At 41.1% G+C, this 16,893-nt stretch overlaps 1 pseudogene; it reads left to right on the top strand.

The window, feature by feature from the left end:
• Nucleotides 1-360: 360 nt before the first annotated feature.
• On the top strand, nt 361-10,978 carry LOC115025793 (general transcription factor II-I repeat domain-containing protein 2B-like; annotated as a pseudogene).
• The last annotated feature ends 5,915 nt before the right edge of the window (nt 10,979-16,893 follow it).

Raw genomic sequence — 16,893 nt, forward strand, 5'->3', positions numbered from 1 at the left:
TGAACATTAAATTCATTTGAAGAAACATCTGTGAACTTCAACAAAGGGAAGAAATAAACTGTGTTGTACTGCCAATACAGCATTAGGTGTGTAGATAATCTGAAGCATCTAGGACACATGTCAAACTCAAGGCCCGCGGGCCAGATGTGGCCCGCCATGTCATTTTATGTGGCCCGCGAGAGCTTAAAAGTTTTGAGTGTCTAAAAATAAATACCAAAAAATAAATTAAGAGCGTGCTTTGACCAAAAACTACATTTCCCACAATGCCTTTCGACTACACTAGCCGCGGCAGTTTCCATGCCAACAAGTGGAATTGAGATATAAATAATGATCCCAAAATGTCCAGAAAGAGAAAAGTTGATGGCAGACGGAAGACTGTTTCAAGAGAGATGGGAAGGCGAATACTTGTTTGTGCTTCAAGGAGAAAGACCGGTATGTCTTTTGTGTTACGAGGAGGTGTCGGTTGTCAAAGAGTACAATCTGCGTCGACATTTTGACACCAAACACGGAGCTAAGTACGCTAAAGCTAGCCTTCAAGAAAAGCAACAAATTGCCCAAGAATTAAAAGGCAAACTGCGGTCGCAGCAGAGTTTGTTTATGAAATCCACAGCCAAAAACGAGGCCGCGGTGAAAGCTAGATCCATTGTGGCTGAAGAAATCGCCCACGCTTCCAAGTCTTTTTCAGAGGGAGCGTTTTTGAAGCATGCTGAAGGTCTGTGAGCAGGTGTGTCCCGACCAGTTACAGACTTTTAAAAATGTCAGTTTAACAAGAAACACCATCGCCGATCGAGTGAAGGAACTAGCAGAAAATCTTACAACACAACTGGCCGAGGAGACACGCAGCTACACAGCTTTTTCATTAGCTGTTGATGAAAGCACAGATAACGCGGACACAGCGCAGTTATCAATTTTTATTAGAGGCATAAAGTCGGACCTCTCTATCACTGAGGAGCTGTTGGATGTGGCTGCAATGCATGGGACCACGACGGGACAGGACATTTTTGATGCGGTGGAGAAGTCCGTAAGTAAAAATGCATTGCAGTGGGAAAACTTGGTAGGATTAACTACAGACGGTGCACCGGCAATGTGTGGAGGAAAAGTGGGCTTGGTTGGACTAATGAAGGGGAAAATGCAAAAAATGAACTGTCACACGCCTCTGATAACGTATCATTGCATTATCCATCAAGAAGCTTTGTGTGGGAAGGTGCTGGGGATGGAGGACATTGTGACCACAGTCATGAAAACAGTCGCCTGAATCACCGTCAGTTCCAGCAGTTTTTGCTGGAGATGGGCTCGGAACACGGGGATGTGCTGTACCATACAGAAGTGCGGTGGCTGAGTAGGAGCAAAGTCCTCGAGCGATTTTTTTGAGCTCAGGGAAGACATTGCTCTTTTTATGCAGAGTAAAGGAAAACTCATGTCTGAACTATCAGATCCAAAGTGGATGTGTGACTTTGCTGTGTTGTGTGACATAACCGACCATCTCGCCCAGCTGAATCAGAAGCTGCAGGGACGCAAACAAGTCATCACGCAGATGTCCGACACGATCACGGCTTTCCAGCGTAAATTGGACTTATGGATGTGGCAAGTGAAACAGGACAATCTTGTCCACTTTCCTGTTTGTCAGAGCATGTCAGCCTCATTTCCCGAGACTTTTTCATGTGCTCAGTTGGCTACCAAACTGAGCTGGTTAAAGACTGAGTTTGATCGGCGCTTCTCTGACTTCAGAGCACAACAGTCTGGCTTTGACATCTTTGCCAATCCTTTCACCACCGATGTCTGCACTGCACCCCAACACCTTCAGATGGAGCTAATTGAGCTTCAAAGCGACAGTGGCCTGAGAGCAAAGTTCCAGGATGCTGCAATCCAGGACTTTTACCGTCTGCTGCCCCCTGGTTTGATGCCACAGCTTCGACTTCATGCTGCCCGTGTTCTGTCCATGTTTGGGAGCACCTATCTGTGCGAACAGTTTTTTTCCATAATGAATCTGAACAAAAACAAGCACAGATCACGCCTCACGGATAACAACCTCCATGCTGTTCTACGCATTGCCTCAGCACAGGACCTAAAACCAGACATTGACACACTGGCAACGGGAAAACGGTGTCATAAATCTGGTCAGAAAACACACAGGTAAGCATTTTTTTAAAAATTTAATTAAAATATAATAAAATGTATTTCAACCAAGAAGAAGAACAGTTAAACTGTGTGCAATTTAATGATTGTGCTTGCATTTTGTTTAGTGTTTATCATTTTCAGAACATGATCAATCGATAGTAGAGAGAGAATCCACTTGGTGTGTTCAAGGACAGGCAGCATCTCCTCATCAAAGACTAACCGAAAAACTTGACCAATATATTTGTGAACTGAGTCAACCTTTATTTTGGTATTTTTAGTTGATTACATATTATTTATGTGTAGCTGCTGTTGTAATTATTTAATGTTTGCAGGTCTTATGTGTGTATGCAGACAAATTGTTGTCATCAAACCATCAGTTGGATGCAAGGCTGTGTGCAGCCTTTTTTTGTAAAATGCTACATGTGTCATACATGTTCTTTGCAGCTCAGTTTTATGTTATTTTTCTTTATTCACTTGGACAGTTTGATCCTTCATTAATGGAGTTATGTGGGTTTTCATAAGCTGACAAAATTTAAAAGGATTTATGTTAGAGCAACAAGCAAACATATGTTTTCTATGCAACTGTAATTGTCACTTGAATAAGTTATAATAAATAATGAGTTATTTAACATTAAGTAGTAGTTACATTTATTTTACATTACATTCGATTACATTTAGTTACATTTATAAGTTACATCTGGCCCTTTGAGGACAGCCATTATGCTGATGTGGCCCTCGGTGAAAATGAGTTTGACACCCCTGATCTAGGACATGTTGAATTCATGATATGCATCATGTCTGTGTTTATGTATTCTGGAATTTAATATAATTGTGTTATACAGTAACTCAACAGAACCTCCATTTTACACTGCAGCTGAATATCATGACATCATGACAGCACTCACCTTGACGGTCAAAGGTGTTAATTGGTTCCCCAAAGTAAATTTAGTAAGACTGTGTGTGTGTGTGTGTGTGTGTGTGTGTGTGTGTGTGTATAGTGACCTCACGTATTTCTAAAAACCAGACTGTGTATTTTTGGAGCCCACATATCACTAAGAGCCAGACAGTGTGTATATATGGACCTCACTTATAACGAAGTACCTGACAAGTCCCCAGAAAGCTGTTTCTAGTCTGGTCAGTGACCTCTACTTCATCTGATTGATCATTTTAAGTGACATTTCTGTTTATGACCACTCCAGGATACTGCCTGATTTTTTTCAGTGCTGTACAACCTTCAGAAAGGGTGGTCTCCAAATATGGTCTGGTCAGGTACCCCCACAATACCACAAAGACAGGGATGTGTGTGTGTGTGTGTTGGTATATATGATTTATCCGGACATTACACCTGACATCTCACCTGGGCTCCAGGGACCTAAGTGTATTAGACGGACTATGCCAAAGTCCTCACAATTCAGAGAGTGTAACTCTTCTTGTTAGTGTCTAAATAACATTAATTCTCATTTTCGTTGAAAGTCCTTTTTATCCCTTTCACCTGATTTTTGTGTATAATTGTGTATAACACAGCATACCCTATCGATTGTGGCTGAATTGCAGTTTCATACACATTTTGGATACACACGGGTGAATTTTCGCGGGCTTTCTTCCGATTGGCTGATTTACGTTTGTGGGGGGTACCTACAGAACATCATGTCTAAGCTCCGCCCCCAGACCTCCGTGATTTAAAGGTCCTCGACTGGAACGCACCTGCATGGCTTTACTGAAGCACTGTACTGTACATGAAGGTAAGCATTTATATAAATATAGCTTAATTGGCTCTGCATATATTATATTAACTTATTAGCAGCAATGTAACTTCCGAGTGGTCACATGCACTTAGCTCTTTGCATGTGGTACGATAGCTAGCTAGGCCAAGGCCACATGTGGCTACACCCTCAGTGTTAAGCCTCGTTAACGTCGCGCGTGCACACTCCACCTGCAGAGAGGACAGGTGGAGGAGAGGACGTAGAAAGAAGCTTAGGTTTGACTTTTGGGAAGAAGAAAAAAACGAAGTAAGAGGTTTTCATGGTTATTTGCTGTTAATAACAACGTTGGTTTCTCTGGCTTGGTTAATTAACTAGCGTATAGCGTACTAGCGTATAGCCCCTCCTGCGCGTGCCCAGCTGGAGCGCGTCCTTAACTCATAGAACACTCTTTTAGCTTTTGTGTATTAAATCGATTTTGAAGCCTTAGTGATATTATTTTAAGTGTCCATAGATATCAAGCATTGCCTGGGATGCTGTCAGTAGTAGTTAGAAAATAACATCAATATGAGTGAGAAACTTTAGGCATTCTTGCACATTTATTTAAATGTTTATAAAGGTGAAACATATGGTGTTTTGTAGGTATAGTGTCAGTATCAGTATCAGCTGGTATTCACTTAAGCAGCTGTACAAGAGGTGAGGGGAAACAAGCCTGGCTCATATGTGTGTAAGTGTTAGTTATTGTTATTTCACTGTTAAAACTGTGTTAAATGTTAATGTTGCTCTTTAAACTGTTCATGTAGTTATACTAGCTGAGGACAGGGGCAGGTATGATTGTGATTACCGTTTCTATGGCAACCAGCCTGCCTCCTGTGAATGTCACTGCTCAGATTATTTTCCAAGGATCAGACTTTGTTAATAGTTTGGTTGATTTTTAGTTCAGACTGAACAAGTTGGACAATATAAAAGTAGGGGATGGAGATCCATATTGCTCCTTTTTCATATGTAATGAATGAATTGTAGTTAATTATATATTGATTTGTTCAGCAGTGTTAATAAAATGTGCATGGTGCCGCACAGCATCTGGCTTCTGTCCAGATGTTCATTGTACATTTCTGCTTTTCACAGCTATAGGCTTTTGTTATCTCATCATGCTTGCACTACAAATAAACATAAAAATCCTGGCAATGACTTTGTTAATTTAGGGATTTGACACTTGCCAGTAAAACATGCAAAGAAGAAAACGCGTTAATCCAAAGGAAGATGCAACATCTTGTGTTACTACTGGAAGGGACAAAGTGGGACTTGACATCAAATACATCAATGCCTGCAAAGGTAAGTTGAATCTTCTGATTGTTTAATCATGATTAAACTTTCTTGTTGTCACTTGTTTGTTATTTGTGTATGATCTAGGTCGTGGCATCTTCACCTCTGCTCCATTTGAAAAAGGGGACTTTCTGTTGGAATACAGAGGTGAACTGATAACCAAGCAAGAATGTGAGAGGAGACAGAGACTTTACCATGACCGCCTTAAAGTGTTCATGTTCGAGTTCCATTCTAATGGAAAACTGTGGTGGTACGTATTATGTCAGTGCTTAATCTAATCATAATTACCGGACAATTTGCTTTTGGTGTCCTGAACATACAGAAATTGTTGATAGAAGGCTCTTAAGCAGTGTTGCCAACTCCTCAGTAAGGAAAGTATCTATTGGCTGTCCTAAAAGTCGCTAAATGATGTCATCGCCTAATTTGCATAATCAACCATTTTCATGTAATTGTAATGGACGCTGTAGGAGAGGAATAACGTCGTGGGAGAGACAAAGTGTGTAAAATGTGCAATATGTTTAGAAGTACAAATTAACTTTCTTCTGTTGATTCTTGATTGTGTTTTTTATATTTTGCCATTGAAATAATTCATCACTTATCAAAATAAAAAGTTGCTAGAAGCTTTTGACAAAAGAAGTCGCCAAGAGGATTTGGAAAGTCGCCAGATTTAGCGAGAAAGTCGCCAAGTTGGCAACACTGCTCTTAAGTCTGGCATATTTCAACTACATAAGTATATAAATAAATAAAGTGTTACTTGTGTTTTCATAGTGTGGATGCAGCAAAAGAGGATGGGTCACTTGGTAGACTGATAAATGACGACCATATAGACCCTAATGCCAAGATGAAGTACTTCACGGTGCAAGGGAAGCCCCACCTGTGTTTGTTTGCAGTACGAGACATAAGTCCAGGAGAGGAGATCACCTATAATTATGGTGACTCAGACTGGCCGTGGAGATGCAAGGTGGTCAATATTTTACTTTGTCAAATTGATAGCAATCTTAAAGGACATACTCTAACCATAGAAGATTTCACACACATTAAATACTGTCTGTTCAGTTTGAACATCACTTTTACAACATTATTCACAGTTAGTTGATATACTAAAAAAACTACTTCACTCCCAAATGCAAACATCAAATATGCCGAGTGTATTACAGTAGAACATTTATTTTTACTGTATTTCATTGGTCTGGTGTTTGTTGTTAAAATCAGCAGAAACCTGGAGGAAAGACTTCGGAGGGGCAGCATGGTGAGGGACCTCCCACATCAGAGCCTTCTACGAGTACTCAAAAGGCGTCAACACGTCTGAGTCAAAAAAAGGCGAATGCAAGTTCATCAACTGGTCTGCTCAAAAGCTTTGGAAAGGTAAGTGTAGTGTGTTGTTTCATGATATGTATAACAGGTTTGAAGCAACACATAGATGGTAGGTGTCGATATATTTAACTTTTTCTTCTTAAATGTAATATTGCATATTTAATTTGAATGTTGCTGCACAGTTACAAAAGGCTGTGCTACTACAAGCCAACTCTTGGTATTCTGGCTAGCCACAAATTCCCCTTCTACAATTGAAGATGTATGTCTTACAAAACTATCCAGTGAGGTTCAAAGCAAAGGTTTCCTCTCAGTCTTTTTGTCAACAGTAGGATGTCTTCTTTAATTCAAGCCTGTCTATTTATTGTCCCTTTTCTTTCCTGCTTTATCTGCTACAGATGAAGACTGAGAGCAGCCGCATCCAGACAGTTGCGAGCGACCCGAATCAAACAAGTCCGGTACTTGGTCGACTGGAAAAGCTTGAAGAGGTAAATTAAATCCAATGTGCTGCCTAATGATGTCACTTGTGTTAAAATATCAACTCAACCAACATGTTTCATTGGTGTTGTGTGTGTGTGTGCAGTCGCCTGAGTGTGACATGGTTTGTATGGACAATGGTATGTAAGGACATTCTCATGAAATGCCTTTCAAAGTGTAAATCAGTATAAACTCTGAGTGTGTGTGTGTGTGTGTGTCGAGCAGTGAGCCGCTTAAATATCATTTGGGAGGACCGTACAGTTTATAGGGTCCTGCCAACATGTTTCATTGGTGTGTGTGTGTGTGTGCAGTCGCCTGAGTGTGACATGATTTGTATGGACAATGGTATGTAAGGTAATGTGCAAATGAGGACCCAGTCACTAGTAATAAATGGAATTTGTGACACAATCACATTTAAAATGAATTAAAGCAAATCTAAGCGCTATAAAGGCATGAAGCCAGTATGTGAAAAAGCCTACAGTTCCCGCTTCCAGGTAGAGTTATCATTTTAGCATGTGGGTTGGCAATAGAGAAACAATGGAGTAATCTGTTTCATCAGTCAACATTTAGTTTGAAGATTGTAGTTTTGATAGTCTACAGAGTGTACTCATTTGGCCTGTTAAGGGACTATAGAACGTTCCAAAGTTGATTTGTTTCCCACAAAACACTCACAAAAAAAGGCATAAAACTTTCACATAATGGTACAAAGACAACATCGTGTCTTTAAGATATGTAGGATAATATCTTTTTTCCTTTATGCAGGGTATTGATGAGGACATGTATCAGAAGGATTCTGGGGCCACAAATTCCCCATCTACAACTAAAGATGTTGAAGAGGTAGATCATTATAAAATATACATTTTCATTAATATTTTGCATTTGTGGTCTGTCTTTAATAACAAGATTCCAAGATGGCGGCGTGCAGCGGCTCACGGCTCTCTGTTCTGGTTGTGCACGGTTTGTTTTTTTGTTTGTGTGCGTGAACGCCCAAGTTCTGGCAAAATACATATACAGTCGCTTGGACTTATTTGACATCGGGATGAGTTGTCGCTCTGACATCACAGCCGATTTCCACCGTAATAACAACATACCGGAGGACATAGCGAGACCTCTCGGGTCTCCCTGGATTGTTTTCGGGCCTGTGAAGCAACGCAGGCGCCGGAGGGAGAGGAAGCAGAAGCGAGGATGCCGTGCAGGCCTGCTTGCTAGGCTAAGGAAGCGGTCGCACCGACCACCACTACCAAGCCTCTTCCTCGCTAATGCCAGGTCCATCGTCCACAAAATCGACGAACTGGAGGTACTATTAGCTGCTAACACGAACGTCCGCGACTGCTGTGTGATCATCACGGAATCCTGGCTACACTCGCGGATTCCGGATGCAGCAGTGCAGCTCCCAGGCCGCTCTACCCACCGCTACGACAGGAACAGCGCTTCCGGTAAGAGCCGAGGGGGTGGTCTGTGTGTTTACATCCACAACGACTGGTGCATAGACTGCAGGGTCACTCATACACATTGCTCTCCCGACCTGGAAGTAATGTCTATTATGTGCAGAGCCTTTTACCTGCCTAGAAAGCTGACGGGTGATAATCAACACTGTGTATATCCCACCTGATGCTAACGCTAGCATTGCACTTGACCACCTCCAGAGCTTAATAAATAAACAACAGAGGTCCCATCACGACGGAGTTCATATTGTAGCTGGAGACTTCAACCATGTATGTCTCAAAAATGTGCTTCCTAAATTTGTACAATGACCACCAGAGGAAAGAACACACTGGACCGGGTGTATTCTAACCTGAAGCATGCTTACAGAGCGGTACCACTCCCCCATTTAGGACTATCTGATACACACATGTACCCACGTGTATTACACACGTAAACACGTGTAATGCACACACACACGTGTAATACACACACACACACGTGTAATACACACACACACACGTGTATTACACACACACACACACGTGTATTACACACACACACACGTGTATTACACGTGTACACACGTGTATACACATGTACACACGTGTATACACATGTACACACGTGTACCCCACGTGTATTACACATGTATACACATGTACACACGTGTAATACACGTGTATTACAAGTGTACACAAGAACATCTCACTCTATGTGCTCACTGTGGTTGTTTCTTCTAAACCAGTGGGGAAAAACACACAAAATGTCCATAATGTGTGTCCATGTGTAGACCAAGTAAAGCAAAGAATAGCAGTCAACACAAACCTGTGTCAAACAATGCATTTTATGTTGTTGCTTTAAATAGAATCCTTTATGTAATTCATCAGAGGAAAGCTTTTACTGTGAAATGAGCAGCAGGAAGTTGTTATGCTGAATTAGCAGTAATTCAGTATCATGAAATACAGCCCCAATATGCTGTAGGCAAGACTTCCATTCTGATTAGTGAAAAATTTACCTTTCAAATTAAATGCATTGCGAGCCTTACAAAGATTGATAGATAAATGGTGATTGTAAGGTGTGGACCCCTTTAGATTCTTCAGGTTTTGCATCTCATCCAGTTGGCTTCTTCAGCTTACACTGTATGGCCAATTACATAATGATGGCCTTAAATGATGCTACTATATGATAAATATTTTGATGTCCAGTCCAGTCATATGAATTTTACTAATACCATTTCCCAGATGAAATTGCGTTAAGTGATGCTGAGTCCAAGGACAGTGGGAGTGAATCCGATGACAGTGGCACAGCAAGAGCTAGCATGCCTGTGGATGTTGCATCAGACTCTACAACCACAGAGACGGTCCATGACACGGGAGAGTTGGGTAGGTTACCTCACTTCATAGTCATGTTTCTGTTTATAAAATGTATCTTCTGTGAAATAATAAACTTCTGTCAAATGATATATTTATCAGGAACGGTGTCGGAAGTGTCGTACACAGCAAATGAGCCTGACCCTCCCTCTGAAGGTAAGTTTGAGTGTAAAGCATCTTTAAAGCTCTAAATAATGCACTGAGGCAATGTATACAAAAAGAAAAGACGATATAAAAAGACATCAGGTTAAAAAGGATCATAAAATAAAGGTAAAAAGTTGAAATGGAACAAGAAGAATAAACGGAAGACTGAAAAATGACAATACAGTATAAGAATAAATATGGGCTCCCTGGTCATCGACACAGCAAATAGACCACAACGTCCACTTTGAACTTTCAAAATGCAACAATGCCAAAAGATCTTTAAATTGAATTTAATAAAAGAGAAACTGTACCACATTCAAAGAAAAATGTATCCGTATTAGTAAACTAGATATAGAATAAACACATTTCATTATACCCCTTTAATCCACTGTGCTGATCTATATATGGGTATTAGTCACACAAGTCCAGACTTGACTAGTCCTATTTAAAAAACAAAACAAACAAAACTGTGCAGTCTCTCTTCAGGCACTGCTAATGTCACTTTGAATGTGGCCAACGTGCTGACTCAGCTTTAAGGGTGTTAGATGTTGTTCAACAAGCAAACTTCTTTCATAAGATTGAAAACAGGAGTTCAGAGGGTTAGAGGATGAACAGAAGAAGCATATAAGAGACAGAAGAACATACAGTATATTAGTATATGTTAAAAACAAAGCATAGTGCACAGTAAACTACTTAATTCAATCCAACAGTTCAGCCACTTAAATTGATGAACAGCAAAGATGTTATAAGATGTGGGTTATGGGTCACGACATCCGTGTTCATCGCGATTCTTCAAGACTTGTCATAGTTTTCTGTTTGTGTGATATTGATTTCTACTTTGCATATCTTCCAGGAAAAGATGCTGTTGAAGAAATTGGGTCCAGAAGAGGGCCAAAGAAAGTGTGGTCTAAGGCTGAAATCGCCGCTGTAATGCGGCATTTCAGAGATCACATATGTCAAGGAAAACTGGCCACCAAAACTGAATGCAGTCACTGCAAGCTGGTGGAAGGCCTTATGTTGGCACAAAGAACGGTGCAGAATATGAGGAACTTTGTGAGAAACCGAGGCATAGCTGCAAAGAGGCAGTCACAGAAACAAAAGCCGTAAACCCACTGGCTACTATTTGTAGTTATTTTTCTGTATGTTTGGTAGTTATACCGATGACTTCATGTATTTTATGAAGCAATCAACACGTTCTTTATATGTTATAGCAGAAAACTAATGTCCGTTGAAAAGAGTTGTGAACCAACAAGCAAACATTAGTGTTCTTTTATTTTAATTTTTTTTTTATTGTCAGGAGGAAGTGCACTTGTTTTTACACGCTTGTTTTATTCACATATTGTTGATATGTCTTTACATTACAGTATGTGCGTGAACAGTTATTCTATTGCAAGTTCTATTGCAAGTTCTTTTGTTTTGTTAATAAAAGGAAAAAGTTCCATTAATGCTTATCCAGTCAGGTTATGTGTATTTATGTTAATGATCATTGTCCCTTTAACCCTTTAACACCGAATGTGTCGTCGACGACACATTTTGCAAGCAAAACCTTGGATTACCGTAACTATGTCAAAGTTTGCGCAATCGAAAAAATTTCAACGGTTTCTGAAAGCTGAGACACAAACAACACCGCGGAGAAGTAGAGCCGGAAAACAGCGGATTGCATTCAAATGGAAGCAAGACTGTATGTAAATCAACACTTGTATAGCGTTGTGACTTGTTTAGAACAGTGTACCAAGTCTGTAAGGTTGTACTAGGTGTGTAATTGTACTTTATATGCGTAAATGTGCGCGTCTTCTTCAAGTAGCCTGCGTCCTAGCCGAGGCTGTGTACAAGCTCTAGCTGGAGAGGAGGAGGTGTTACCAGAGATCACAAGGTGTCCCTAGAGATCACAAGGTGTCACCAGAGATCACATTCAGGCCTGTAGATGGAGACAAAAGCCCCTCACCATATCACACCACAAGATGCAGACTGAGGCAGAGCCCGATGATGGAGTCCCTCAACCACCTCAGGCGCCCAACCCCCTCTCCATATGGGAAACCCAGCACCAGGTGACATTTATTCCCACTTTGATGCTGCAGTTTTCAAACTCCTCTCTGAATACACAAACAAGAATGCAGCCAAAAGCCTGGAGAGAGGGAGAAAGTTCACCTGGACTGAAATAACTCCAGAAGAAATGAAGAAGTCCACAGGCATGTTGCTGTACAGGTCATTTTTGGACCTGCACAAAGATGAGCAACTTTTGGTGTAAGCAAACCATTTTCCATGTGTCATTCCCTGCCACTGTCATGTCCCCAGACAGTTCATGGCCATTTGATCTAATCTTCATCTGAGTGACCCAGAGAAAACAGGAGCAACAGGAACAGTCACTGGCAGTACCACCAAGACCTCTGCATGTGAAGGGACACTCAGAGAGGAGAGAATTACCCTGTGTGGGGAAAAACGCCTGGACATATTTTCCATTTTATGGCCTGTTTTTGCAGATGTAAGAGTAAAAGACTCAAAACTTTTACTGGATATAGTTGTATACATTTCAAACTTCAAATGTAACATGTTAAATCTCTTATTCATGTACATTTGCTGTGTTTTTTGTTCACTAAACCACTAAACTCAAATTCCGCTTTTGTATTTCTCTTCATTTTAAACTGTTATTACACTCTCATAACATGCAATAAATTGTAAATGACTGCCAGATATGGAAAGTTCCAGTTATTGTTGGAAAATGGGCAAAAGCACTTACTCACAGGACATTTCCTGACCTTTTTTATAGTCAAAATAAGCAAAAAAGTCCATACGAAAATGTTGAGGCTTTTTTGGCTTAGGTGTTAAAGGGTTAAAGACCCATCAGTGTTTGTTGTGACCTTATAAGTCACATGTTTGTCAAAGAGAGAACTGTCTGTGTAAACCACAACAGTGTCAGGGTGGGGTGTATGAGCTTGTGATGGGTGTATATGACATCTGAAGTGACCTAATTTTTCTTCAGATTTTTTAGAAGTGTTTTAATCTAACACCCATAGCTCTAGGACAGGGGTCGGCAACCCGCGGCTCCGGAGCCGCATGCGGCTCTTTCATCTCTCTGATGCGGCTCCCTGTGGCTTTTGAAAATAATTAATGAGTATTTAATTAAAATGTATTTTATTTTAGTTTGTTCGTTTTTAAAATGTAATTCTAAATTTGAAGATTATGGTGATCTTGTAACATCTAAATAAAACGTGTTAAAAAATGTTATGTCGCTGTTACTATGCGTCACAACCGCCAATGTGCGACACCCGCCAGCGCGCGATTTCTTGAACTTTTCGAATCCCAGGTAGGACAACTATGGAGAATTCTAAGAAGAGAAAAGTGTCTGAAGAAAACAGAACGTTCAATGGTACGTGGACAGATTCATTTGCTTTCACTGCTGACGAGACTGGTTTACCAGTATGCTTAATATGTAATGAGAAACTAGGAAACAACAAAAAGTCAAATGTCGCAAGACATTTTCAGAATAAACACGCTCAAAAATATCCGGATGGAGATGAGAGATAAAAAGCCGTTTCGGAACTGATGCGGAAGGTTGATCTGAGTAAAAATCACTTCAAGAAGTGGATGAAGTCTGCAAATTCAAGTACATATGCGAGTTTTGTAGCCGCTCAGGAAATAGTCAGGCACGGGAAGCCGTTCACAGATGGAGAATATATAAAATAATCTTTCATTAAGCTTTCAGAACATCTATTCACGGACTTTAAAAACAAGAGTGAAATTGTGCAGAAAATCAAGGATATGCCCCTCTCTGCAAAGACTGTCAAAGACAGAACCATAAAAATGGCAGAAGACATCACCAGACAGCAAATTAAAGACATCAATTCAGCTGTGGCCTATTCAATTGCCTGTGATGAATCTAAAGACAAAGGTGATATTGAACAAATAGCGCTGTTCTGCCGGTATGTAAACTCTGCCGGGCCACAGGAAGAAATTATTGAGTTGATACCACTAAAAGGCCAAACACGGGGGGAGGACATCTGTGAAGCTGTCTTGAATTGTTTAAGAGCCAAAGGAATAAACACCACCCACCTGGTGTCAGTGGCTACTGATGGAGCACCAAGTATGACAGGAGCGCAGAAGGGCTTTGTGGCTTTACTGCAGAAGTCGCTGGACAGAAAGCTGCTGACTTTTCACTGCATCCTGCACCAAGAGGCACTGTGTGCTCAAACATTTCCTCCGGAATGCACAGAAGTAATGAATGTTGTCATTCAGATTGTCAATAAAATAATGGCAAAAGGTTTAAATCACCGTCAGTTCCGTTCGTTACTGGACGAACTGGAAAGCACATATTCTGATCTCCAGCTGCACAACAAAGTCCGGTGGCTGTCCAGAGGGGAGGTGCTGAAACGCTTTGCCGCGTGTCTGGAAGAAGTGAAAACTTTCCTGGGCAGCAAAGGGCTCACATTTCCTGAGCTGGAACAGCCAGAGTGGCTGGAAAAGCTACACTTCATGGTAGACATGACAGCGCACCTGAACACGCTGAACACAGCTCTTCAGGGGAAAGGACGCACAGCTCTGCACATGCTGGAGGAGGTTTTGGCATTCGAGCGCAAGTTGACAGTGCTTGCCAGAGATTTACAGAAAGGTACACTGTCACACTTCCCCAATTTGAGAGAGTTCAAAGAAGCTCACATGATAAATTCGGAGTATTTACATTCTGCAATCATCGCAATGCAAACATCGTTTGGGAAACGATTCTGTGAGTTCAGAGAGGAAAAAACCACATTATCCTTCCCTATCACTCCCCTAAGCCTCGATCCATCCCTGCTGAATACAACTGCATTGGCAGGTGTGAGTCAACCTGATCTTGAGATGGAACTGGCCGACATAGCCGACAAAGACATATGGGTGTCCAAGTTTAAACGATTGACAGCAGACCTTGAAGATGTTGCCCGTCAGAAGGCCGTTCTTGCTCAGAATCACAAATTGCGTGATATTGAAAACCTCCCCAAAACGGACCAACTTGTGTTCGAAACTTGGAATGCTATCCCCGACGTTTATGTGAACATGAAAAAGTATGCACTTGGAGTCCTGTCGATCTTTGGATCCACATATGTATGTGAGCAGGTGTTCTCCAACATGAACTTTATTAAAAGCAAACATTGCGCACGCCTCACAGATGACAGCTTACGATCCTGTGTGAAGATGAAGGTGACGGCATACAGCCCTGATGTGCAGACGCTGTGCGCTGAGGTTCAGGAGCAGAAATCACATTAACCAAGTATGATAAATATTTTAATTGCCTATTATTTTGCACATATTCATATTTTTTCATTGTTCAGTGAAATAGTCCTTTTATTTTTCAGGTTGACAGCTGACTGCACGCGCCAGTAAAAGGATGACGGCACACAGAGAGAGGACGGCATTTTTGGTTTGCTGACGGTGGATAATTTAAGTTCAGCGTTTTTTTTTCATAAATACAAGGACTCAAATAGACATTGAGTATTTTACTTGAAAGTAACCTTCAACCCAACGTCAACGTCTTTTTTTCGGAGCTCAAAATGTTTTGTTGCATGCAGAAATGTAATTTTGTTTTCTCTGCAGTCGTTCATTGATTTCATAAATGCAACACATTATAGTTTGTTTATACATAGCATAAAGGCAAAAAAAACGTTATATGCAGTATTATTTCATTTTAAATGTCAAAAGGGTTTTGTGGCTCCCAGTGTTTTCTTTACTGTGGGAAACGGGTCCAAATGGCTCTTTGAGTGGTAAAGGTTGCCGACCCCTGCTCTAGGACCTCAGGAAAGGGTAGCCCATATAAACCACCACCGGGCGGGTTTGGAGAAAAAGACCCGCTAAATCATATATACCCGTATGTGTGTGTGTGTGTGTGTGTGTGCATCTGTATCCTATATATCAATATATTATGATGCTGACCTTTGGAACAACCAACATGGATATGAACTTGCAGTCCAGCTGACCTGACACGTGGTCGCGCCTGCATGGACTTGTGGCGTGTCCGTGGAGGGGGATCCGTCTGCACAGCAATTTCATTCTGACATGTCTGAAATGTACAGAACACAACTTTATTAATAAGTATTTGAAACCAGCTTGAAATTGTATTGCACGTTTATACATGTGTGCATAAAGAAAGTATCTAACATTCATAATAAAAGATGTGGTTGAATTGATTGAGAGAGAAATTATATAACATCAAACAATTACATATATGAATTATGTACATGCATGTGGTGATGCTATACTTTTTTAACACGTCATGTGCAGGTCTACTGGTACTACAACTGTAATGTACAGATGACGTACAGTCTGTATACTTACTGGTGTACACACAGCTTCCTCCCCAGTGTGGATGCCCAATAGATGGTCACTGATCATACAGGTATCCTCAGTTCTGTCAGTGGCTTCATTCACCAATGTTTCAATACCTCTGTAATAATAGGGTGAAAGTTACTCTCACACCACAAAATAAAAATCGGGAAACCCGTTATAACATTGAATCTATACTTAAATTTAGCTAATTCAGTGCAATTAGTTATTAATACTACAAACAATTATCAACATCTCAGCCTCTGAGCCGTAATATGACATAAGATGGCGGATATCGGCTAGGGCCTGGGGTAAACTCGTTACATACAGTAGGCCTAGACCGATTATGGCTTTATGCTTGTAACAATAAATACAGTAAACAAGTAGCACGGCTTACCTTCGCTCTCTCCCTTTTGGCGAATGCATTTCGTCGCCTCTTTGGTGGAGGACTCTGCACCGGCGGAGGTGTTTGAAGCAGCGTGCTGGCTTGTGCTGGCTGGGGTCTCAGCAGTATTGTCGGCACAGCATCTGCGTTCAGTCTATGCTTCTTTTTGTATCCCATTTCCCTGGCGACCATCGTTGATTGATGAAAACACGATCTCTCAAAGTGCTGCCCACATATCGTCGGTTTCATCGACCCCGGTTTTCCTGGTCCAGCAAACTTTTCCCTCGTTCAACGCACTTCACTTGTCCATAGACGCGACATCTCACCATTTTTTGGTCACGGAAAC

This window comes from Cottoperca gobio, chromosome 20 (assembly GCF_900634415.1).
Source record: "Cottoperca gobio chromosome 20, fCotGob3.1, whole genome shotgun sequence".
Taxonomy (NCBI): domain Eukaryota; kingdom Metazoa; phylum Chordata; class Actinopteri; order Perciformes; family Bovichtidae; genus Cottoperca; species Cottoperca gobio.